Raw genomic sequence first — 26,991 nt, 5'->3', positions numbered from 1 at the left:
AATGGTGCGTCACACCCTTCTGAAGCTGAGGGTGTTTATGATTTCCTCTGCTGCAATCAGCTGGAGAAAACTGCTTTGAAAGGCACATGTGATTTTTGTCATAGAAGGTCATGCAAACACAGAAGTAAATTCATATTCACAGACCCCAGCCACATTCACAGAGGAGAGGATTAAATAAGGGTGAGGATCATGGGGGATTTTAGGATCCGTCTACTGCAGAGAGTGACAATCACAAAACTTTTAAATGGAATGCAGGAGAAAAGTGGGGAGAGACAATTCAGGGTCACCTGAGGAATGGAATGTGGGATGTTAACCTCCTGGGAGGTAAGACCTTCTCTATTTCAGGTTCAAAATCACCTCAAGGGCTCAGAAACACAGGAAACTTGAACCCCAACCGATTTAGAAGGTGCACAACCTGGATAGAGCCAGAGACTGCAGAAGGGTGGGCAGGGCAGGTAACTTGGTCTGACCTGGGAGGCCATGACACGGTGGCCCAGGCCTTAGGAGCCACTGGGTGTCAGCACAAGTCAGGACCCTCAACAGGCATTCAGTGGATTAAGAAATGGAGTTTTGTCTTCCTCTTGGTCTTCTCTAAGAAATTTGAAGACGGGATCAGCTTCCAATGGGAAGGGAAAGTCGAGGCTAGTTGAAGGCAGGGAGGAGGGCATGAGTGAGAGAAGAGGGGCAGCTGGTCGCGTGGGAGCCCGTCTGTCTACTGAGCATTTCTCCTCAGCTGGGGGACTTTGGGAGGGTCAGTTCTCACCACAGATCAGACACCAGAACTCAGAGGTCTCAGGGGTCCCATTGAGGGCACCAGCTGATTTGCTTTTTCATGACCACAATGCAGACAACAGATTTCAGCAATGCGCCTTGTTCTAACTCCGTGATTTGAGGAAGGAGGAACATTAAGAACAGCCAGAGTAGCCGGATGCCCAGAGGCTGCCCGGGTTCATGGTGAGGGGGAGGGAGAGCAGGGACTCGGTATCCAGCCCCTTCCTGCTCACGTAGGTAGGTGCTGTGAGCTCACTGCCTGCTCCTTGCTGGAGTTTTTCTTCCCCTATTGTCTCTACATCAGAAGCAAACACCAGTCAGCACAGTGCTCAGGTTTGGAAATCCTGGGAAATTCAGTCTGGACTGAAACAAATGATGAGCCTTTGGAGTTGGAGAAATAAAGAAGGAAGAAGTAAGCTGGTGGGTCTTTATTTTGTTTATTTGAAACTTTAAAAAACTGGTTAGACCTACACCAGTCCTCTGCAACCTTCTTATTATTCAACATTTTAAAAGAGTAGTTGTATTTTTTTTTTTTTTTTAAGAAACGTGTTTACCGGGTGTGAAATTTAGGTTCGAAAGCATGAAAAGGAAAAATCCTCCTCTCTCCTCTGACTCCTACTCATGTTTGTGCCCTGGGCAGCTCAGGGCATATTCCGCGGGTCAGCCCTGGGCAGAATGCCTTCCCATTGCAGGGTGCACTCACACCCTTGCTGCCCCAGACTGGGTTCATTTAGACACCCCAGTGAACCTAAGTTGCACATTTGGGGGATGTGGGTGGAAGCCGGGTGCAGGGAGAGGACCCTCCCTGTGACAGGGAGATGTTGCAAATTGCACACACTCAGGGGCCCTGCCCTGGGAATCAATTTTTTTTTCTCATCAACATTCTAAAAAGTCAGTGATGTTGTCTGAGGCCCTTCGGTGTGTGTCCCATACCTTGCCCGTGGGATTGCTCCATCCTGCACAATTCACTGTTCCGATTAATGCCCCCAACACTACCCAGGGTCCTAAGGCTTCATGTTTCTGTTGTCTACTAGGTGTGAAAACGAAAATCATAGTGGTTTCTATGACCGCTTCCCTGACACGTAGTGAGATTCATTAACTTTTAAAATATTTACTGGAAGTTTGAGCTCACTCTTCTGTGAATCGTCATACCCCTTGCAGTTACATTTGAGTTGTTTTTGTTATGATTTTCAAGAGTTTTGACATAATCTAGATTCCAGTTTTTCAGCAGGAAATTGTAAATATTATCTCCCACCCAAAGTTGTTGTTTTCACTCTTACAGAGACTTTGGTTAGATAGACAGAAGATTTAAGTTGGCAAAGACTCCAATTTATTCATTTCTCCCTATTGTTTCTGAGTTCCACAGATTTTCTGGGAAAAAAAATTAATTTTCCGCTGCATTCTTGATTATTCCTCATAATCCTATGGTTCTCCAGACCAGAACTAGGGAGGTCTGGGCCTTGTAGGGGTGTCAATGGAGGCTGTAGCAGCACAGCCGAAAATTCAAGCCAAGGATGAACAACCCTCTTGCCCTGCTCGATGCTTGGGAAGCTGGAGCTTGTGGGGACAAAGGCACAAAGATCAGCCATCCCTGCCTCCCCACCCCGCCTGACCCACTCGCTCCCCCACAGTCAATAATGGACTCAGGTTGACTTTCTGTTTCCTGTCTGTCTTGTTTTCAACCACTTGTAGAATTAAAAAATATACAATCATCCATAGAAGCACACACAAAAATACATGTACACATATATATGTGTAATATAAAAAATTTGCATAGTAAATACATATCCCGTGCCCATGTATGTATATGTAGGAACACACTGAGGAGTAGGTACAGATACATGGTTTCCAAGAGCAGCCTTGACACACAGGTCACTTGAGGGAGTTCATGGGTAACAAGGACTAAGGAGCGTCTGCTGTGGCCCTGTCCTCTTTCATGGGGGGTGGGGAGGCCCAGAAATGACAATGGAACCTCATAACTGAACAGGAGCCTGGGCTCCTCCCCCAGGTCAGGTCTTTTCCAAATGGGAGAGAAAGGCTCGCAGCTCTCCTTCAGCCCAACCCACCATCACCGCAGTCCCTGAAGATGTTTTTGGGTCCTTGTTGCAACGATTCCTTGAGAAACAGCAGAGACACATTAACAGCTGTTCTGAGAAAACTTCAACTGTGAAAACTTTCTGTTCTGTTTGCAAAATCTGCCGACTGTGTCTTCCACCACTTCTCAGAGTGCATAGAGGGAATTCTGCAGCTTGGTGGCCTGCGTCCTCTCTGTGTGTGTGTGTGTGTGTGTGTGTGTGTGTGTGTGTGTGTGTGTAACAGTGTGATCTTGGGCTCATCACTTAATATCTCTGAGTCTGTTTCACTTTTAAATGTGATTAATGGCCCTCCCCTGCAGAAGGTGGGGAATTCAGTAAGATAATTTAAATACAAATTATACAGGTTTTAGATATGGCAAGATGTAGGTTAATAGCAATGCCTTGTGTCCAGCACTACTGATTCCCATATGCTGCATTTGGGCTAAAATGCTACCAAATGACAACCTCTTTATTTGAAGGTCTTCTGGGTGCCCCACCCCCGCCCCAGTGCTCCCTTCTACATGCATCTGGTGGGACTTCACTTACCTGGGAGAGCCCTCTGCTCTGGGACACTGACCAGAGTCCAGGGACTCCTTCATGGGACAAACCTTTCCTTTGGCCTGTTATATTGTCTACAGGCTCAGGAAACAACCATCTGATGCCCTGTGCTGTGAGGCTGAGGCAGAGATGAGATTTCTGGGAGAAAGGGACCCAGCTGATGTGGCCCGTGATTTCCTCAGGACTCACTGAGCACCATTTTTGAGTAGGGATTTCTGTGAAGGCAGCTGAGACACTGGTAGCTGCACAGCCAGCCTTAGCTTGTGGTGCCAGGAGAGGGGGTTTGGGGTGAATGGCTGGAAGCTGAGACCTCAAGTCCAAGGTCAAGGGCAGCACCTTGGTGAATGCCACCTCAGTTCCTAGGCGTAGGGACTAAAAACAAGGGGCCATTTGCAATCTCGTGTTGGAGGTTCTGGCCAATGATTAAGCAAGGAGAGAACAGCTGCCATGAAAGGTTGCTGGGTAAAGTGGATGGTGTAAGTGAAAATGAGAGAATGGATGAAAGTGTACATGAGAGAAGTTCTTGCTCCTGTTGTCAGCCCAGCTCTGGCCTTTCCAGTCCCTGGTGTCTCATATGTCGTCCTATCATAGCTCCTTTGGTAGGAGGCTCCAAGAGGCCCAGCAGCTCTCTGCAACACCTGATTTCTCATGGGCAGATTTTGAGGGATGGGCTGGAATGGTCCTGATTTTCTGTTCTGTTCACATAGAGTTCCATGAGTGCTTCCTGGCTTTGGTCAGAAACAGAGGAACTTAATAGCAGGGAGCATTTACCATAAGATGTTGCACCAAGACTGGCGGGTCAATAGAATATATGACAAAAGAATTCTGAGGTGAGAAATTCTGAGGTTTAGAATTTCTAAACACATTATTTGTTATATCTCCCTGAATGTTATATAGAGAAACTGAAAGTCTATGCACCCATATGCTAGAGGTTCTGCAAATGATTCAGCAGCAGCCCTTTCACCTACCCCAAACCAAACCATCTGCCACGTCCCGTAGAGACTTGATAAATAGTGCACCTAGCCCTAGGTGTGATGGGGAAGAAAGAAACCCTTTCTGTGAAGGTTACGATGTGAACTTCTGGGTAAAGGAATGGCCTTAGGAGGCAAAGTTTCTGGGTAAAGATCCCGAGGTCGGGTAGGGTTTAGAAGGATCTTGAGTGTGGTCCAATTATTTCAAAGGTGACGAACACCACAACCCATATGGCCACTCACTTCCAAGTGCCTCCTTTGCAGCAGTGCAGAAAAAATGGATTTTTCTGTGTTTGGAATGATACACTTGTCTCCAGTTCAGTGGAAGTGGCCACACAATTGCACCCTCACCCACTTTTGTGCCTTCCTCTGTAGCCCTCTCATCACCCCAGGTTTTTACTCACTCCATGGTTTTCTGAACTTTCCCCAACCTGATTTCCAAGCTTTGCTCCTTGTTGGTAACTGGGACCTAATTATTGATAAATTAGGCAACAAAGCAAAGTTAGAGAGAGCTTAGTATATACCAAACCTCTGGAAATCCCATAGCTGGATCTCTTTCCTATAGACTTTTTGCCTCTCACCAGAGGCAAATGGAAGTGTGATCTTCCCACTACACACACAACCTTGGTTCTCCTTCCCTGACAGGTATCTCCCTCAAGACTCTTTTGATATCTTATACCATCCCAGAACTTCTGGCTCTCATCACAGCATCCTAATAGGAGAGCACAGATGACTCCTAACTGAGGCAAGCATCTTCTCAACAACATGGCTGAGTCCTGTGGTTAAATGAAACTGGCCAGGGCCAACTTCTGGCCCCTTATGCCTATAGATTCTGATTTCAGGCAACACATAAGACAGTGATAAGACTTAAGGAAATCAGTTGACAGCAGTAGAAGCAAATGCCATGTGTCACTGTGGGAATGTCCTGTTACTGTACTAGTGTCACCACCTAAAAGGAATGGCCCTGCCCACTTTGGAGAGGGACTGGCTGTGACATGTGAGAAGTTATTATGGCTCTAGGGAATGCCCCTCATGGGCCAGGCTCAATATTCTGTGGGGAATGTGGGGAAAGAATATCAGGACAAAAAGAAGAATATATGTTCATGAAGAAAATGGAAAGTAGGAAGGAAAAGTGTCATTCATTTCAGTCTCCCACAGACAGAGTGTTACATAAGCCCTGAGTTTTAAATCCTGGGATCATATGAGATCTACAGTGCCATTTTCTTTGAGCTCACTAAACCCATCAACTGAAGCCTTTTCTCTGTTCTTAAAAATGTATGTCAATGGCACTATAATCTCTTCCCTATTTTTTTAAATTTTACTTGCAACTAATTTCTACAGTTGTTGGAAAATTTTAAAAACAAAACAAAATTATAAAGTGGTTTGATTTCCCCTTACTTGTTAATAATCATCTTTAATGTCCTGAGGGATGATCCAACATTTCTCTCATGTGTATCTGCAGCTCTGCTTGTCCTATACTTGTGGGAGGAGCACAGAGGAACCTTGCACTGTGTGGTATGTTGCTCAATGATTCTGAGATTTATCCAGAGGTCAGAGATCACCAAAAGGTCAAGTCCTGGTCTCTGGTACCCAGCATGCTGCCTACTACGCATGGTAATGGCAGCTTAGCAATCTAATTTCCTTGGGAGAAGGTGTCCTTTGCCAGTCTTAGCCCATGTGCTTGAGTGGGACCCACCCTGTGCCCCCAAAGCAGGGAAGACCAAGGATTGTCAGCCCATGGACCCAACTTCTAGGGCTATAAAGACTTGCTATATAGGTCAATCAATATCAAGGGCCAGTTTTGGTAAAAACAAAGTCGAGAGAGAGAGAGAGAGACGGCCTCACTCTGAGCATTAAAGGGATGATAAATAACTCTCAGGAAGGAAGCTCAGATGAGGCAGGGCTGCTGTCTGATGTAGTGGCTGTGGGTGTCACTGACTTGTGCACCCACAGCCTGCACAGCTGCGTCTCCATCTGGTGGCAGCACAGCAGGGCCTGCGCCTCGGCTGAAGAAACTATCCTGAAGGATTAGCAGGATGGAGATGAAGGCGTGTGGGTCTGTCATTGGGGACTTGATTTCTGGGGCTCTGGCACCTCTACCAGTCAATACCACCTCCTAGTCCCCACCTTAGCATCAGGTTCCTGTCTGGGTTGGGACAGTAGTCTTTTCTGCGTCATCAGCCGAGGGTACTGATGTGGCCACTGTGGGTCCTCACACCGCCCAGGGGATGTTACCAGGCAGGAGGTGTTGGGGTGGGCAGCTTTCATAGAAAACCTTGCAGGATGACAGGCCACAGAAGCAGAAAGGAGCCTCACTGGGCCCACGTGCTCCTCCATCCTCTTTGGGCGAAGGACTGCCCAGCGGCTCCAAAGAGCAGCCTTCCTGGGAAGATGCAGCCGCTCCAGCTCCTGTTGCTGCTGGCCTGTTTGCTGCCCTCCAGATGGTGTCTTTTGAGGTGGAAATGATTCTCAACTTTGCATGAACTTCGTTGGGCTTCACTTGGAGGTAGGTCTGTCCCCCCTCCCTGCACCGGGACCCCCTTCTGGCCTCCTTCCCTCCTCCCTGGCAGGGAGGCAGACCTGGGGAAGCAAAGCCTGTGACTGGGCGCACTGAGGAGGGCAGCGCCTCGCGTCTGCTCACCCGTCCTGCTCTTGGGCCGAGGCCCGGGGTTTGTAGACAAGGGGGTAAAAAGGGGGAGATGGCGAGTGTCGGTCAGGGGGTGCTAAGAGGGTTCGGGGAGTCCTGGTGATGCAGCAGCTGGAGCTCGGGGGAGGCCGGGCAGGGTGCGTGCGCCCCAGCTGTGCCTGGAGCTCCCCCTGGCGTCCGCTGGTCGCAGGCCGGGCGGGAACCTAGAGCGGCTGGCGCGGCCTCTGCTGGGGGCGGTGGGGGAGAGAAGCCCTGGCCCAGGTGGCTCCGGACCGGCGGGCAGCTGCTGCCTGCGCAGGGAAGGAGCTGGTGGTCAAGGGCTGCCCTGAGCCGTTCTCTCCCTCGTGATTCCAATGGCGCCCATCTCTCATACAGCTCAGGCTGTGCTCAGCTTCTCAATGAGAACTGGGGGACCATTTCAGGTCGTCTTCATGGGCCGGCCCGGGTTGGGGGGGGGCGGGCAGTGGGTGTTACAGAAGGCGCACTCCAGCTCTGGCCAGCCCCTGCAGGACGAGTTCCACTCCCCCATCTCCCCCCAGGGAGACCTCCGCGGTCTCCCTGCTGCCCCCCTCAGCTGTGGATTTCAGTCCGTCCGCCAGTTCTGCTCCCCACTCTGTCTCTGTTGAATCCTCTTGCACCCCCGCACCTCTGGCCTGTACCCCAGTTCTTGTATGTATGAAGAAAGACATCTAAAAACATCAAGGAGGAAACGTGTAACTAAAGAAGCGTTTTATGATGAATCTGATGTTTTGGTTTGAGCCGCTGGAGCACAGCTGATGCAGGTACCAGGCACCCGTCTCTGAGATAGGAATGAAGGAGTAGGTCTCCCCCATCTCTTGCAATTCCCCTTTGTTTGACAGGTTTGTCTTCTCCCATTCCAAGGAGTTGAGAAAAGCAGCCTAGAGCTCACCCATCTCATGCAGACCCTTTCCCTTCCCTTTGCAGACCCTCCTCTTCCCCTTTTTTCCCCTTTGCACGAAGACCCCTGCCCTCTGCCCAAGACAGGACGGTGGTCTGTCAGACATGAGTCTGCTGCCCTACTCGTTTGTCCACAAATTCAACCACTTGCCTATTCCCCAAACTTGGTTTCCTTTCATTGGCTGAGGGAAACTGAGGCTGGTGTTCAGTACCAATGGGGCAGGCCAGAGCCAGGAGCTGGATGCCACTTGGGCTCTGCCAGCCTCAACTCTGACTTCCCAGGGATGGAGCAGTTGCCCCCGGCCGCCAGGCCACCCTGTCGTCGCCTGGGCATCCAGGGTGGCTTCCTGATCCCCTTGCTCCGAGGGAGCGCCCTCTCTTCAGAGGGAGGGAGAATCCCAGCAGCTGTGGGGTTTCTCCTCAGGGGAACTTTCCAAGTCCCCCTTGCGAGAGGCACAGCTCTTCTCTGCCCCCTTGGAGGAGATGGAACCTGGGTGAAAAACCGCAGTGGGTCCCCTGGCATTTGGTGTCAGTTCCTGGGGTACATGCCAAGCCCCTGGCCTGCACACATTTGGGAAGAATCGGAGTCCCCCTCAGGGAGGGAGTCCAGTTCCCCTCAGTTTGGGAGGGAGTCTGTGAGTCTTCCTCAATTTGGGGCTTCTTTGGAGTGGAGTGGGAATTGGGAAACATTGGGTATTTTCCTTGGTATTTGGAGTTTCCCATTCATTTTTGGAAGCCAAGGATTTGGTGAAAATTGTGAGAGCTGCCATATTTGTTTCATCTGAAAGCCCCGTGGGGACAGTATTAACTGAATTGGGGACCTGTAGCTGCCAACCCATGTCTAAGAAGCAGCTCCTGTCACTCTTTCCCTGCAGGAGTCCAGGAGCAGCTGACAGTGGGGAACAGACTGATGCTTTCCTAACACAAAAGCCAGGCAGTAAGCGCTCCTTTTCCACACTGGCTGGCTCAGGCCTGACTTCCTTTTGACTCTCCTCTTCTACAGTCTCCCCCTGACATCCAGGGTGAGTTCTGGCGCTTTGGCTCTAGGCAACCTAGAATAACACTGACTCTGTGGACACTGGCAGGTGGCTGGAAGGGCTGGGTTGTCCCCATGAGAGCAGTGGGCCTGGACCGGGCCTTCTCCTTACCTTACTTGGCCCTCACTTTGTGCAAATAGCTTTGTGAATATGAATGTTGTGTCCATGTAAGGAATTCAAACAAGGGTCTGCAATCAGGTCTTGGTTATTTAAAAATTTGGTATTTTTTCTTATTTTTATGTGTTTAATCAGAAAGCTACTTCAGCATCTACCAGTCACTGTGAAAATGGGATGTAAAGTAAGCTGAAGAGTGTTCTCCGCTTGAAGGAGGCCTTTTCTTCCTCTGAATTCACTGGCCTCTCCAGATCACACTCAGGGACTTCTGGCATCAGGCTCAGTTGGTTTTGTCAAAATTACTTGGACTTTCTAATCAGCTATAAAGGAAGCTTGCTAGGTGGTTGGAAAATTTCTAAACTTCTTATTGGCCATTAAAAGTGACAGGTTTCATTAAAAATCTAAGTTTCTTATTTAAAATAATCAATTTAGTCATCTAAAACTACACAGTATGTTTCTGTAAGCGATATTCCTTGTCAAATTTCTGGTAAGTATCTAAGAACAAACAAAATGCAAAGTAAGATCTTAATCTGTCTCTTCTCCTGTCCTTCTCATGCCCCAGGTAGAAGGTATCTTTTATCTTTCCTAGGACCAGGCCTCCTTTTTGAGGTCAAACAGAAACCAGCACTTTGCAAAGCAATTTGAATTTTCTATGCTTGTCTTTAAAATTCCAATCTTGGGCTCTAGAGGTTTTAAAATGATTGAAATGGGATACTTATTAGAACATGTAAGGACTTTAGTTTCCCTCTCATATTAGAAACCTCCTTGATTACCAAAAACAAACAAACAAACAAACAACTTAAATGGCTATATCGACTGAACTTGAAAAACGTAAGTTGTTTTAGGAATTAGTCTGTCTTCGTATTGAAAGGGATGTAGTTTTGGTCAAACTGTCGACCCATCCAAAATCTCTTCTAGGGACTTTGGAAAAAGGTGGCCATAAAAAGTGATAGGCAATCAGGGAAATGCAAATCAAAACTACCATGAGATACCATCTTACACCAGTGAGAATGGCACATATTAAAAAAACTAGCAACAACAAATGTTGGCGAGGGTGTGGAGAAAAAGGAACTCTTCTGCACTGTTGGTGGGAGTGCAAACTGGTCCAACCACTATGGAGAGCTGTGTGGATATTTCTGGACCTACTAAACATAGAGCTTCCATATGATCCAGCAATTCCACTCCTAGGTATTTACCCAAAGGACACAGAAACATCAATTCCAAAGAACACCTGCACCCCTATGTTTATAGCAGCTCTATTTACAATAGCTAAGCTTTGGAAACAACCCAAATGCCCAAAAATAGATGACTAGATCGAGAAGATGTGGTACATATATACCATGGAATATTACTCAGCATTCAAAAAAGATAAACACATGCAATTTGCAGCAACATGGATGGCGCTGGAAGGGATCATGCTCAGCGAAATAAGCCAGAAAGAAAAAGAAAAATACCGGATGGTCTCACTCATAACAGGAATCTAGAAAACTTAAATAAGGGACCAGGAAAATGAATAACTATAAGAAAGTGAAAATCAAAATCAACAAAAAACTGTGAACCAGAGACACTTTTTGGGGGGTGGGGGGCGGGAGGGGAGGGATTGGGGTCAGAATGGGGGGGTTGCAATTGTATGGGGAATATAAAAATAAAATTTATTATTAAAAAAAAGAAAACATTAATAAATGAAAAAAAAAGTGATAGGCAATTTTCTGCCCCACTATCTTTAAAACCTAGGGGCATTATTACAAATATAACTTGAAAAATGTTTTCATATCTGAAGGAGTTAGTTCAAAATGAATATTTAAAAGTAAATTAATAATTGCTGTTGGTAATATTGGTAAAATGACTATCTCTAAAAATTAGTGCAAGTGGCCTAGATTCTAAATGAAAGAGATCTCTATGTCTGTGTCTTTGCCTTTGTGTCTTTTGTCTCCAGAGGGTTGCTGTGTTAAAATTATTATAAATTGAGCCTAGATAAATTCTAATCAAAAAAGAAACAATTTTTGAGATGGAGATCTAAAATTTTTGAGATGGAGATCTAAAATTTTGATGGAGAACCTAGTTCAAAACGTAATGGTTTAGGGCCTCCCTTGTGGCGCAAGGGGTTAAGATGCAACCCATGAAGCAATCCTCAGCCTCTGCAGCACAGGTTCGATCCCTGGCCGACCACGGAGCAACCCACATGGTGCAGCAGATCTCTCCTGACTCCACCGCTGCTCCCCTCAGCAGTGTATTTCAGTCAGTCTGCCTGTTCTGTTCCCCACTCTGTCTCTGGTGAATCCTCTCACCCCCCCACACCTTTGGCCTGTACCCCAGTTTTTGTATGCATAAATAAATAAATCTTAAAAAAAAATGAAGAGCGTGTGTATTTTCTTGATTTCCCGAAAGGCTGCATACTGCGCATGCTCCTGCACTTCTTCCCACTTGACAGCATAGGGAACACGGCGTATCGAGAAAAACATACTGTCTACCAAACCTGACTAACCTTCCGGAGACCACATGGGCAAAGAAAATGTAAACAAATGAGAACCACTCAGAGAGATGACTAGCCGGAAAAACTGTGATTTTCAGTGGGGAAAGGTTAGCAATAAACTGCAAGAAAAACAAACTCTACAATCTAATTTTATTTTTTAATTTTAAAAATTTATTTATATACAAAATTTATTTATTTATTTATATTTATTGATTTAAATAAAATTCATTTATTTATATTTATTTATTTATATGTATTTATTTATATACATACAAAATCTGGGGTACAGAGCAGAGGTGAGGGGGGAGGTGAGAGGATTCACCAGAGATAGAGCGGGGAGCGGAACAGATGGACTGACTGAAATACACTGCTGAGGGGAGCAGTGGGCGAGTGAGGAGAGGTCTGTTGCGCCATGTGGGTAGATGCCTGGCCGGGATTCAACTTGTGCTGCAGAGGGTACCGACTGCTTCATAGTGCCGCGTCTTTACCCCTTGTGCTACCCAGGAGGCCCTTCAATCTAATTTTATTTTTTTTTAAAGATTTATTTATTTATGCATACAAGAACTGGGGTACAGGCCAGAGACAGACTGGGGAAGAGAACTGGCGATTGACCGAGATACATCGCTGAGGGGAGCAGCAGGGGAGAGAGCTGCGCCATGTGGGCTGCTCCCTGGCCCCAGGGATCAGGTGGCTGCGGGTGCCTTCATAGTGCTGCGTCTTAACCCCTTTAGCCACCAGGGAGGCCCCTAATGTTCATTTTAGTTAGGAGAGTCCAGGACTTCGCCTGGGTACTCTCTACTTATTATTATTATGTTTTTAATACACGCACTGGGTACGGTCAGAAGCGCGGGAGGGTGAGAGAATTCACCAGAGCCAGAGCGGGGAGCAGAGCAGGCAGAAGGAGCGAAGTGCACTGCTGAGGGGAGCAGCGGGCGGCAGGAGAGGTCTGCGCGCCATGTGGGATCGAACCGTCACTGAAGAAGCTGCGGGCAGCTTCGCAGCCCAGCGCTCAACCGCTGCGCCCCGGGTACCCTCCACTTTTCTAGCACCATTGTGGAAAGAACCCCGACCACGCGCATGTGGGGCGTGGCGTATGTAGATGAGCAGCGCGCGGAGGAGGCTGGGCCTGCTGCGCTGGGCCCTGCGCGAGCTGGTCTGGGGGCGCCCGTGCCCCCCGGAGCGCTTTCGGGCCGGGCGAGGTCGGGGCGAGGGCCGGCGCGGGCGTCGGGGCGGGCGGGCGGCGCGAGGCGAGCGACCGTGTGTGAAGAGCGAGGCGAGGAGCGGGGTGTGGGTGTGGGCGCGGCGAGCAGCTCATACTTACCTGGCAGGGGAGACACCATGATCACGAAGGTGGTTTTCCCAGGGCGAGGCTTATCCATTGCACTCCGGATGTGCTGACCCCTGCGATTTCTCCAAATGTGGGAAACTCGACTGTATAATTTGTGGTAGTGGGGACTGCGTTCGCGCTCTCCCCCGGTTATCTGTTAACAAAATAAGGCTTTTAAGACAGGGCGGGCGGGATTCTCATGAAACTGTAAAGTACTCTCTGTGCTTGTGTTTCCTAAATTGCGTCACGTTGTTTTTGTTTGGCGGTGTTTGAAGTGTGGTTGCTGAAAGAAGCAACCTCCGCAAAAGTTTTAAGGATACAGTTCTCTAGGTTTCTCATTTTTTGCGGGATACGTGACTCACAATCAGTGTTTCAACAACGTGCCCAGTAAACAATACGCCCATTGAAGTCTAGGCGCTCGGGTTACAGCATACTGTTAAATTTTTTATTTTTAAAGATTGATTTATTGGCCCTCCCTGGTGGCACAAGGGGTTAAGTCGCACACCATGGAGCTGTCTGCAGCCACAATAGCACAAGTTCTGTAACAGGGGAGGTTCCCTGCCCCACCCAAGGGAGGGTGGAGCTGAGCAGGAAGAGGAGAAGCTGCAGAAGAGACTGAGGAAGGAAGCAGGATGGAGCCAGGAGACCTGGAGGAGGCGCGTGGAGCCTAGAGACACGTGAAGAAACTGCGCTTGCCTTTTGGTCGTGGACTGGGTGACACAGATGTGGGTGAGACCCGTGGGGAGGTGACAATGGCAGCTTTTATCTTGATGTTGGTTTTGCTCTTTTCCTTCTGGGCCTGTCTGGTTGTTTCTAACCCTTTTCTGTGGGTCCCCACTGGAAGATGCTTTAGACTTGTGGCAGGCTTTGGGGCCTTGCTCTGGGCCAATCCCATATGGATGGACTTTTACGCACGAGGGGACGGGTAACTTTGGGTGCTTCATTTAGAAACTAAATTCTTTGCCTTTTCTGTATTGTTTCCTAATTATATCAAAGTTCCTTCCCATTAAAGTCATGTTTTGTGTTGATGCGGCGGATGGCAGAACCCATTTAGAATAGGCAGGTTTGCGGGGTTTGGGCTGCCCCTCTCCCTGTCCTATAACAGATTGATTCCTGGCCAGGGAGCAAACCACATGGCGCAGCAGACCTCTCCTGTCTTGCCGGCTGCTCCCCTCAGCAGTGTATTTCAGTCAGTCTGCCTCTTCTGCTCCCCACTCTGTGGTGAACCCTCTCAGAAACCCCAATCCTCTGGCCTGTACCCCAGTTCTTGTATGCATAAATAAATAAATCTTTGAAAAAAGAAAAGACACCCCACAGTGCGGGCTGGGGCACACACTAAACCCCTCATGGTTGTGAAAACGAGAAGCAGCGTCAGGAACAGCTGCCAAAGAGAAAAGTCCATCAAATGGAAGAAGATGATCTCACCCAGTTGGAGCAGGCGGTGACAGTTGAAATGGATTCTAACATGGGAACCAAGATGATGGGAACCAAGATGATTTATTTTGGGGGGTGATGTGCTAGATCCCTGGACTATTTTGCTTAACTACAAAACGGAATGTTGTGATGAAAACACATGGAATGTTTCATGTGAAGTTAAATATACGGTAAAGCAGGAATCTGAGCATAAGACAGAGAGCACTTGAGCTGCCCTGAAAGTTTCTGTGCATTTCAAGACACTGTTAAGTCAGTTAATTTCTCAAGGTCTCTCCCGAAAAACACAAGACACTGCGATCCTTTGCGGGGCGGCCCCCAGCAGATCCAGGGCACGCACGGTGGGGGGCTCAGGCCAGAGCGGGGGTCGGTGGCTTCCAGGCAGCCCCTCGGGCTCGGGCGCCGGGGCCTCTGCGGCATCACCTGGGCCTGGAGCGCGGCAGGCGCTGGGGCCTGGAGGGCGCACACCTGGGGCGCAGGGCGGCGGATATAAGGGGGCGTCTCCGCGAGCGGGCGGGCTCGTGCCCCGCAGCAGCGAGAGGGACCCGACCTCGCGGGAACGCCAGCGAGAGCCCAGGAGAGTCCAGATGCCCCGGGGTCTGCCCGCCCTGCGGTCCCCAGCCTCACCCCGGATCCCGGCCCCTCCACCCCCGCCCGCCCGCCCTGCAGCCCCCACCTCACCTCACCCCGGATCCCGGCCCCTGCGCCCCCGGCCCGCCCTGAGAGTCTGGGTTCGCAGGAGCCGGGAGCCTCTCCCCGGGGCCTCCTGCCCGCCGTGTCCCCGGGCGCCGAGCTGCGCTGTCGGGGAGAACGCGAAAGTCCCACGCCAGCCCCCGGGAGCCCCAGGACCCTCTGCCCGTGTGCCCGGAGCCCCCGGAGCCGGCCCCGCAGCCGCCCCACGGCCGGCCCGGGCGGCAGGACCCGGCGCGGACGGGCACGCGGCCCCCCAAAGCCTCCGGCGGGAGCGATGGGCGCGGCTCCTCTCTGCGGCCCCGGACCCGGCGCCACGTGGGACGGTGCGCGCTGCGGGGGCCCCGCGGACGGAATTAGCCCCGCTCAGAGCAGGGCTGGGGTGAGCGTCCCCCAAGCTCTGCCCGTGGGGAGGGGACAACCCTGGAGGCCTAAGGCGGCCGCGGCCCGGGAGCTGCCAGAGGAGGCCTGCGGGGAGGGAGGGAGCAGCCAGCGGGGACCCACCGGCTCCCCGGCGCACCCCACGGAGGGCGGGGGCTCACGGCCACGCCAGAGGCTGCGGACGGGGCGGGGGGCGCCTTCTCATCGCGCCGGGGACAGGGGGGGCGAGGGGCCCCACTGTGCCCCCGGGGAGGAGAGTCGGGGTGGCCTTAAGCGGCCTGGGGCGAGGGGGGGGTTTCCGCAGCAGGCGGGAGAGTCTCAAACAGCCGCTCAGACCAGCCAAGGCGGGCGCCGAGGCCGGAGCCCTGCCCGTGGGGCGCGAGCCGCGGGGCTCCCGGAGCAGCTGCGCCTCCTCGCGGCACCTGTGGGCGAGGCCCGGTGTGGCTGGCGCTGAGCCCGCAGCCCCGAGAGGCCGGAGCCGGGCGCCCCTGCACGGGACCGCGGAGGCGCCCTGACTGAGCGGCGGTTCCCCTGCGGGGAGCGGGGCTGTGGGGGGCGGTCGGGAGCGACCATGGGCGGGGCCCGCTCCCGGGCGCCTCGTTCCGCCCTCGGGGGCGCCCTGTCTGGAAGGACGGGTCTCCGCTGCGTCTGTGGCGATGTGGTGCTCGGTTGCGCCGCTCGGCTGTGCGGGCCGCGGCCGCAGGGTCCCGTGGCCAAGAGAAGCCAGGTGGGGACCGTCCAGAGACAGCAAACGGCGGGGTGGAAGGAGGGCTACGGGAAGCTTGCTTCCTTTTGGGGTTTGCGCCCAACGCCTTTGTGGCAAACCTGCAGCTGGGAAACTGGGGGCCTTGGGAGTGTGGGCTTCGCGTCGGCTGCCTGCGGGTGAGCGCCCGGGGAAGGGGTGGGCGTGCTCGCGCGGCGCACCTGACTTGGGGGCTGAGATAATAAAGGCTGCAGTAGGGAGCAAGGAGCGAAGGGGAACAACCAGCACATCGCCGCTGGGAATAAGGTACCGGGAATGGGGGTGGAAGACCCAGGACCTCCCCAAGGGGGGGGCGCCCCCTACCGGCGGTTCTGAAAATGTCACTTGCGCCTGCGCAGTCGGGTGGGTGGCTCTGGCTCACCTGGGGCGGAGCCTGGGGCTTCTCAGCGCTTCTGGTCCAGGTGAGGCCTCTTCCCCTTCAGTGATGCGGCTTGCCCAGGGCTTGCACAAGGGCCTATTTTGAGATTTTTGCAGGGGGCGCTGTCATGCTTGTCTGTGGCTACAGGGGGTGTCCTCCCTGAGTGACCTCACCCCTCCGCTCAGGGCGTCTTCGGGGCACAGCCTGACCCTGGGGGTGTGAGTGCGAGCGGAGGGTGCAGGTGTCCCTCTACCCCCCGGCTCGTGTGGCCAGGGCCAGGGGGTGCTAGGAGGGTTTGGGGAGTCCTGGAGACGCAGCAACTGGACATCAGCGGGCGGGGGCCCCCCTCTGCTTGGAGCCCCCCTGGAGTCTCAGGGTCGCAGGCCGGGTGGGGCCTTGAGCAGCGCTGCCTCTGCTGAGGGCAGTTGGGCAGAGGCTCTGACCGGGGCCGGCACCCGCTGCCCGCGCTGGGGGAAACTGGGCGTCAGAGGCCCCGCTCCATCCCGGGGGCAGGAGGACGCTGCCCTGAGCTCGGTCTCTCCATCGTGATCCCCATGGCGGCGCTGTCTCTCCTGCAGTTCAGGTCGTGCTCAGCTTCCCTGTGAGAACTGGGGACCATTTCAGGTCTTGACATGGGCCTCCGGGGGTGGGGGGCAGGGGGATGCAGATGGAGATCCCCAGCTCTGGCCAGCCCATGCAGCACGAGTCGCCCCCCCAACCCCCCGCGGGCCAGGAGCAGCCCACAGGGCACAGCAGACCTCCCCGTCTCCCTGCTGCCCTCCTCAGCCGTGGATTTCAGTCCATCTGCCAGTTCTGCTCCCCACTCTGTCTCTGATGAATCCTCTCACCTCCTGCTCCTCTGCCCTAGACCCCAGTTCTTGTTTGCATAAAAATAAATACATCTTTTAAAAATAGATAATTTTAAGAATTAGCTTACTCATAATTTCCAATATTTTGAACTATGAACTATAATACCCGTGTTTACAGTAAGGGCAGAGACTATACAGGTGAAAATTTAGAATTACAAAATGAACTCCCATTAACTGGGTGAAGAATCCTAAGACCACACTATACCATAATCTTCCTCCCCAAGTAAGCAGGAATGTGGCTGTCATAATTATTTCCCTTGCCCTTCATGACAGTTCATCACCTAAGTGTGTATCACTAAATGCATACCTAACACATGCTTTTCCATTTTGTCTGGTATTTAAAATTTAAATCAATCCTATTATGTTCATTTTATATCTGGAATAATGCTATGCCTACAATCTATCTTTCCTCCTTGATTTAACATAATACAAGTATTTTCTAACTCATTTAAAACTATTCAGAATGAATTGCTACATTTGTTTCATGTACATAGTGTAGTATATTTCGCTGTTTCCTAGAGTTTTTTAATTGCAAACCAGCAACTTTTTTTTTAAAGATTTATTTATTTATACATACAAGCACTGGGTACAGTCAGAAGCGCGGGAGGGTGAGAGAATTCACCAGAGCCAGAGTGGGGAGCAGAGCAGGAAGAAGGACCGAAGTACACTGCTGAGGGGAGCCGCGGGCGGCAGGGGAGGTCTGTGCGCCATGCAGGACCCTCCTCTGGTGGCCGGGGAGCAGCTGGGGATCGAACTGGCGCTGCAGATGGAGTTTCCAAAATTTAAATTGGATTACTCATTGAACACATATTTTATCAAATGCAATTGCCTATACACAGAGATGCTTTGGTGTATTTGACCATTCTTACATGGGTTTTTCTTATTCAAAAATTATTTGCCTAACATTCAGTGTAAGCCATTTATCAAAATTTTAATCAAGAATACATCTTTGACAATATTGTCATTCTCTCAATACCTGCTACCAACCACCACAGGAATTACCTACACACTCACACACACATGAGCTCCCGCACTCTTTTTCTAGATGCAGCCTCTGAGGCTCCTGCGCCTGTGACCAGCAGCATCAGCAAACAGCAGCCCCCACGCTGCCCAGCAGGACAGCAGGCGATGGAGACCAGGCTGAGCCCGACAGCCAGGCCCACTTCTGTTAGAGGAGCAGCATCTTTTGAAGACACAGGACAAGAGCAGGAGGAGATGCTGGGAGCAGGAATAAGGATCCGGGTAGTCACAGAAATTTCATGTTTTATTTACTCATTCTGTACTGAACTATCACGCCTTTGAGGAATCTGTATTACTTGCAGGCCCAGAATTTACTTCCCTGCAGTGTAAGCACTCTTGTCAGTGCTACTTCATCATTTAACACTGCAATATAACTCGTTTCCTCATCATTAAAAACTATTCAGTGTTACTGTATCGATCTAGTTTTTACATTTAATTTTGTATATATTGGGGTTTTTTATTTAGATAGTTTCAAATCATTTTACTGTAAATAAAGGCTGCCGTTTGTGGCCACGATTTTCCCACGATTCCACCCCTGTCCACAAGGCGGCGAAACTCGCTCCTCGCGCCGCTTTATTTTGCCGCGAGGAGCCGCTCTTGGCGCGGCCACTTCTGGTCTGGCTGCCTTTTCTGTTGCGATTTTCCCACGATACCACCCCGGCCCACAAGGCGGCGACACTCGCTTGTCTCGCTCCTTTAGTTTGCCCCTAGGAGCCGCTCTTGGCGCGGCCTCTCACATTACGCCTGGTGCATCCTGGGAGTCACAGAGTGATGACGTAACTGCCGAGGGCGCACTTAAAGGGCCGATACCGCGAAGGACTGATGAAGGACCGGCGTGGGCGGTCTGAAAGCGCCGCTGGCTGCGCCGGGCAATGGCGGGAGCTGAGACAAGTGAGGACCGCGCCGCGACACAGGGGGAGGGCGGGAGGCTTCACCAGGAAACGGGACAGAACAAACGATGGAGGAGAGGAAATCTGTCCTCACTATTCCTGAGAAATAAGTTCACAACACTTCTGCAGGGAACTTTGAATTTAAAATACTTTTTAAGATTTATTTATTTATATAACAGCCGGGGAACAGCGCGGGGGGTGAGAGGATTCACCAGAGACAGAGCGGGGAACAAAACAGGCAGGCTGATGAAACACACTGCTGAGGGGCGCAGCAGGGAGCCAGGAGAGGTCTGCCGCACCAAGTGGGTTGCTCCGAGGCCGGCGGGGATCAACCCGGCGCTGCAGCGGCTGCGGACAGCTTCCCGGGGCTGCGCTCCACCCGCTGCGCCCCCGGGGAGGCATTAAAATACTTACATTTTCAGTGGCAATAGTAATTTTAATTTTGGATATGACCTAAGGAAATGTTTTCAAATTCAGATAAATCTTTATGTGTAAAAATGTTCACTAACACTTTATTTACAGTAAAATGATTTGAAACTAAATAAAAACAGCCACTGTATACATAATTAAATGTAAAAACTAGATACAGTAACACTAAATAGTTTTTAATGATGTGAAAGTATATTAGTGTTAAATGTTGAAAGTGGAAAATTCTAGCAATGAAGTCATTCCACCACAGAAGGAAAATATTAATGAAACGTCCTCTCCTAACCCCTTACGTGTGAGAACACAATGTAAACAATAGCATGGAGTGGACTGTTACACAGCAGTGAGAATAAACAGTCTAGCTGCATCCAAAATGTGGACTAGTCTTGCCTTCATACTATTGAGTGACATCCAAGACAGAAACAGAACATGATTAAATATTAAACATCACACAAAATTAAAGTCACATTTTAATGATACATGCAGGGATACATACCTAGGATATGTAGTGACAAGCAAAGAAAAAAATTAGTGACAGCCATATAGGGGCTTCCTTATGGACAGAGATCCTATGTGACTTTTCAGTCCTTGACCTATTTAATGGAAGCTCATTTTATAATTCTCAAGCTACTACCTACCTTCTACACAGGCATTCTGTTTCACAATTGCAAATATTGGGGAAAAAACTAGGAAGGAAACGTGCTAAGTCATAAGAATACTTGTTGATACTGTTCATCCTATTTTATTCTACTCTTCACATTTTCTATAATATACACAACTCCCTGTCATTATCAGGACCAGTAACAGGAGCTGATGAAAACTCCATTGGTAAAATGACCTCCTTGCTCCTTGGCAGGGATAAAGTAATTTTTAAAAAGTCTTAAGAATTCCATGTAGTTAAAGAAAAACATTTTAGGATGAAACATGGCCTCCTGCTAGTCACACGGCAACGTTGGGAGTTAATGTCAAGGTCACCCTATTTTTTTTAGTGAGGGGGTTTGGGTTTCTAGCCTGAACCTGTGCTCCAGCTACCTTTTAAACCCAAATAAAAATCCTTTGCCCTTTTTCTTCATTTTTAAATTTAGAAATGTATTCTGTTTAATCCATAGCTGTATATAGCTTTAATTAAAAATAAAGCAGTGAAAACAAGACACTACTTCAAAGTCTGGGCCCTTCCAGCTTCCAAATGCAAGAGTCCTGAAAGTTGTCTACACCTACAGGAGGAGCAGGACAGAATAATGAATGGAGCCAGGATATGTCATAAAACAAAATTTTGTATAACTGAAAGCTCCTTCCTGTGACTAGTTCCTTGCCTTTACAAAAAGAAAAAGAAGAATCGAACAGAATAGAATAGAATGGATTTCCTGTATCCAGCTCAAGCTGTCACAGGTTAGTATAAATCCAGTGTCCTGGCAAAGATCATAGTTGATAGTTCAGCTGTGGCTTTCACTTTCTGTCTCACCTAGAGCTCAAACCCTGGCTCATGCAGTGGAGACCCCACAGGTAGCAGGAAAGACGGGGCATTAAGTCACTCACATAACCTTTTATGGTAGCGCCAAAGTGGCCTTATTATAACAACTGTCCTCTATAACATGATAAACAGGATTTATCTCTGGAATATTCTTTCTTCATCTTCCCCAAACACATCTAATGTGTCTTTTTAAAAAAAATAACACCAACGTGGGTTTTTTAAATGCTGCTTTATGAATGTTCCATAATAGGAAAAAGTAACATGTCAGGGGGGACTCACTACCTGTATGCAATTTATTTTATTTCATTGTAGTTTTGGGATAAAGTATTTTGTTGCCAGCTCAAAATGAGAAGATACTTGTGTGGTGGAGCCACGAATGAGATGATCTTCAGAGGCGATGACAACATCGATCATGGTTTTTATTAACACGGATGCGTCGTAATTAAAGCTCTAGCATCTGAGTGTCACTTACCCGAACTTCCTGGTCACCCTGAGCTTCGTCAACATCGAGCGCTGTTCATTAGCCTGAAACAGAAAATACGTCACGGGATGGATTTATATGAGCGTTTTCAGGCAAAAGAGAAATGGCGCCGGCGGAAGGTACAGGGCATTTCTCTTAGGAAGCGGTTTTTATAAAGACCACAATTGTACGGATCTCCCGCCGTCCTACTTTGGGGGGCACTCCGTGTCTCTTCCCAGTGACCTGACGCTGCGCCCCAGGAATCCTACAGACCTAGTTCTCCTTCCCACTGTTATCCAGCATGACCTGGTCCCGCAGGTTCTCAGACTCGCCGCCCCGCGGCTGTGCAGCTTCTGCCAAAGGGAGCCGCTCCCCTGCGAGAGGCTTCTGCCCGGGCGGGATCTGGAATCAGAGATGGGACAGCTCTGGACTCAGGGAGCAAAGAGCTACTGGGACTTCACCAGAAGAAAGGGGGACAGGAAACAGTGGCTGACGCACCTGGGAGGGGTTACAGGGCAGAGCCCCCAGAAAGGAAGGAGACACTGTGCTCAGGTACGCACCATCATTTCCGCCAAAGCCCCGCCCCCCCCCCTTGGCCCCGGAAAGCTCGGCTGAGGGCGCGGCTGCTCCTTGGTCCCAGACGCTGCCCCGCCCGGCCCGGGAGCCTGACCCGCCCGCCCTTGGCGCGTCTGGGGCGCGAGCTGCTGCGGTTCATCAGGCCCCTGCGTCCCTCCGCCCCCCAACATGACTTGGTGACTGTGCCGGGAGCCCGCTCGTGCCCGCTGCCCTTCCCTGCCCTCCTCACCCCCCTCCTGCACGCCCTCCTGAGCCTGGGGGGTCCCGCGTACTTGCTCGGGCTCCAGCCCCACTAGTGGACTCGGTCTGGGCGGCAGCGGCGGCTGCGCTCGTGTCTCCGTCAGTCCATCTCCGAGGGCGACCCCGGCCCGCCGGTGGCCTCCTCCCGTCAGTGGAAGGCCCGGGGGCGACCCTGGGGCTCCCGGGGAGAGCGTTTCTCGGAGCAGACGCCGCGCCCCGGCCTGGCCCGTGCTGTCCTGCATGCGCCACTGCTCCGCCAGCTCCCCACGAAGCCGCTGTTCCCAGGACAAAGGGCACCGACTCGGTTTTCCTTTTCTGTCCTGCAGGTCCGGAACCGAGACTGCGGTGGAGCCGCCGGGAGCAGGACGCACGGGCTGCGGCCCCGCCGGACTCTGCAGCGGAGAGACTGGCCATGCCGGCACCCCTGGGAGCTGGAGGGCGGAGACAGAGCGGTCGCGGGGTCGGGAAGCCCTGGAGGCGCGGGGAGAGGGGGCCAGGGGAGGAAGAGGGGGGACAGGGGAGGGGGCGGGGGGGGGAAGGGCGGGGCCCGGCGCTCCAGGCTTAAAAGCCACCACCTTCGGGGCGCCCAGCTGCCGCAGCACCGCCTGGCCCACTGGGCGCAGGTCCGCCGCGGCCTCCCTCCCTCCCTCCCCGGAACCATAGCAGGACCCCCAACATATCTCACCAGTCATGTCTCCGTAGTGGGCAACTTGTGCAATCAAAAAGATAACCAGCCACCCCTCCCCGGGACCTGAGCCCCCACCAGGTGCTAAGTCCCCCGCAGAGGCACCGAGTCCCCCCCAGGGGCGCCACGTCTCCCCAGAGTCCTCCCAGGGCCCCCAGGCACCATTGTCTGTGGTCCCCTGGCCACCTCTGCCCTATTTCCCGGTAGACGAGGGTCCGTGTGAATATTCGATCGTTTGCCTGAATGTGCCCCCACACGGGCGGCCCCTGGGGATTCCGTTCATTCTCTTACACCCTACACACGGCGTTCCCTGAGGTGCCCACAGACTGGGCACAACATCGACTGACAAACTGCCCTGTATCTAGGACAAGTCTACACAAAAATCCCACATTTAAAAAAACCAACGACATTTTCCAATTATACCGAAAAGTATAAAGCGTGGTGTATTGCCTGATCGAATACCTTTTAAGTTTTAAACACCACCAAGAAAAAGAAGAGTTTACTAGGCTTTATAATAAATAACTGCTTTTGCAATAGGTTATGAAAATGCCTGTACGTTTCTAAATTTATCTGACCTCGCTTTACTGGTAATACCTTCGCTTTCATGTCTAAGCAAAATCAGCTCCTAAACAGCTGCAGCATCATCCCAACAGTGAATCTCTTCATATCCTTGTCCAATCCATACTCAGGTTTCTTTGTTCCATCCCCAAAAGTTTGAAAAACATAATTTATTTGAAAATAAATTAAGCACAAGGGATCTGCGAGTGTATAACTGGAGAAGGAGAGCCCAGACCCGGGAGGCCGCTTAGCTCAGCTCAGCTCTGCGAAGGAGCCAGGGATTGTTGGACTTTTTGTTTCTGGTCTGGCATCACCCACACTGGCCCTGGCACACAGTAGGTTCTCAGAAAACATCTGGGGAAATGAGTAAGTGGGGAAAGCCCTGGCCTGGCCCTGGTGCCCAGCAGGTCAGGAATTGTGGAGTCTGAATCTCCCCTGTACTCTGGATGTCACCCAGGCTTCAGCACACAGTGGGTCCTTAGGAATAATGAGTCCTGGGGTGAACGGATGAATCGTGAGCATTCACAGCTCTAGCCATGGGGGCCCTCCAACTCAGAAACCAAGCATCCTGGTTCTTTCCTGCGCCCGGCCATTGGCACACAGTAGGTCCGTTCACCCAGCATCCACTCTAGAGTCCTGGAAGGTGAGAGACAACGCACAGTTGTTTCCTCCTAGGAAGGCAGACACCATCTAAGTCTCGGTACACACTAGGTCCTTAACAAATGCTGCACTGGACTATTCAGCTGAACACGCCCAGACTCGGAGCTCAGGGTCATGACCACGCAGTCCAGCTCCTCCCTCTGGCCCACATTTCCCCGCCCCTGCCTCCGCGCACAGTGGGTGCTCAGGAAATGCCGAGGAGCAGATTTCACTCAGGCGAGAGCTTGAGTGAAATAAGTGGGGAAAGCCCTTACTACCCCGCAGGAAGTCAGCGCCCTCTCCCTATATGTGAATGAACTTTTCGTCTCTCGGGACGCCCCTCACTTCGGCTTCCACATGAAGCTCCTTACTGGGGTGTTTTTCTCACCTCGGCACCGGCGGGTCTGCGCCGGTCAACCCCACGGACAAATGCAAACAAGGACGGGCACGTGGCGGCCCACAGTCGCCCTTCCCCCCCTTCCAGCCTGTCACCGCCCTCGGTGACGCGGAACCCCCGGGCCCTCCCGACGCCAGTGCCGCGCCTTCCCCGCCGCTCCTGAGCCCGCTGGGAGGGCACAGAGGAGCCACCCCGGGACTGTGCGCGCAGCTGCGAGGTTCGGCATCAGAGTGGGGTCCTGGCATCCCCCAGCCGAGCCGAGCCGAGCGGACGCCGGCAGGCGCAGAGGGCGGCCCTGTCCCCAGAGGCGCGCGAAGGGGCCGCACAGGTGGAGTGACCCCAGCGGAGGGCCCGAAGCCACTGCCGGGGGCAGCTCGGCAGGAGGCCTGACCTCGGGGCAGCACCTGCACCCCCAGCCCCCAGGCGGGCGCCGGACACCCGCTCCCCAATTCCGGCCGACGGGTAAGGGACTCCCCACCGCCTCCGCTTCCCAGGGCCGCGTCCCGCGTCCTTGCGTGGCTCGTGCTGGTGCGCGCGCGCCGACCCCACCGCCTCGCCTCGGTTGCCGGGTCTCGGCGTCTCCCCAGGAGCGCGGCCGCCAGACCTGCCAGAACCGCGCGCGAGGCGGAGCCAGGCAGGCGGCGGGGCCCGTGGGTGCCCCCTGGCGGCCGCGTAGACGGCGCCTGCCGCCCGCAAGCCCCCCGTGAAAGGGGCGGATTTGGCTGCGGCGCCCGGAGGACGGTTCCGGGAGGCTGGGGCGCGCGGGCGGGACGAGCCGGTGGGACGGGCTGTGCGCAAGGCGTCCGACGCCGGGAGATTGTGAGCGCAGTTACTTGGGGGAGGCGGTCAGCGTGCTCGCCCGGGCGGACAGGGGCTACGCGCTCCACTGGTCGACCAGCTCACCGCGGGGTTTGCGCCTCCTCCCATAGCCCGCCGGGACCCCCAGCCCGCCAGGACGCGCAGCCCACCCAGGACCATCGTCCCGCTGGGAGCCCGGAACCCCCCACCCGCCTGGGACGCCCAGATCGCCCGGAACGCCCAGCCTTCCCGTGGTGCCCAGCCTACCCAGTAACCCCTCAGCCTACCCAGAGCCTGGGGCGCCCAGCCCGCCGGGACCCCCGCCCGCCCGGGAACCCAGCCCGCCGGGAGATCCCCGCAGCCCGGGGGACCTACCCAGCGCGGGGCGCACATCTGCCGGGCGGGTCAGCGGGGGAGGCAGCGGCTGTCCCACGCCCGGGACTGCATCTCCGTCGGCCCAACTGCCGCGTCCCTCTCCGGGAGAGGGAGCCCCGGTGGTGCCCAGGGGATGAGAGGGACGACCATGGTCCAGCCCCGCTCCTGCCGCTGCCGTGCCCAGAGGTCGGAGGGGCCGGGGCAGGGGCCGGGGTCCGCGAGCCTGGGGGACCTGGAGCCGCAGCCGGGCCAGCAGCTGCGGGTGAGGAGGCCGAGAACCTGGTGCGAGGGGCGCTGTCGCGGGGGCCGAAGGCCGGGGCTGCGGGCGCGGGGTCTGGGGCGGGACCCGCAAGTTGCGAGCTTCGGGCCGAAGCCGCAGAAAGACCCAGGCCGGGGGCCGCAAACTGGGATCGGCGCAGCGCGTGAAGCCTGGGGCCTAGGGCGGAGCCGCGAGCCCGGGGCCGGATCCCGGAGCCACAAGACGGGGGTCTCCTGCGGGGCCGGGCCGGGCCGGAGCTCTGCTCGGGGAGGGCTGCGGCGGGGCCCCCGCCCGAACGGTCGAAACTAGATGGCCCCGCAGCGGGGTCCCGCCCCTCCCCGCACGCCCCCCCCCCCCCCCCCCCGCGCCCAAGGTCGACCAGAGGCCCTGGGGCGCAGGGAAAGGGGTCGTGCTGTGGGGCGGGGGCCGGGCCACCTTTCCAGGGGCCCACGGGGAGCTATGGCTTGGCCACGTCCCAGGGCGCCGAGATTTTTTTTTGGCCTGAAATCGGCGGTTTTTGCCTCCAGACTATCAGTGGCTCCTCTCCCTGTGCGGAGCCCCGCGCGTTCCCCCACCCCGCTTATAAAACTTTCCGTGCGCCGGGCCTCCGGGGCCCCGAGTGCTCCCGCCAGAGCGAGCAAATTTGCGGTCTTACTGGTTTCACGCGGGCGCTCCTTGCAGTGGTCTGCGGGAAGAGATCACGTCCGTCCCAGCGAAATGGCGCCCTAGAAAAAGAAAAATCAGAGTGCCTGTTATAGAAAGCGGCTCTGAGCAGCTGCAACGACATAGTGCTTCGCAGGCTTCGGCTCACTGG

This window comes from Talpa europaea (genome assembly GCF_964194135.1).
Source record: "Talpa europaea genome assembly, chromosome: 8".
Lineage (NCBI taxonomy): Eukaryota > Metazoa > Chordata > Mammalia > Eulipotyphla > Talpidae > Talpa > Talpa europaea.
The sequence above is the reverse complement of the archived record's forward strand: the minus strand, read 5'-3'. Positions refer to the sequence as shown.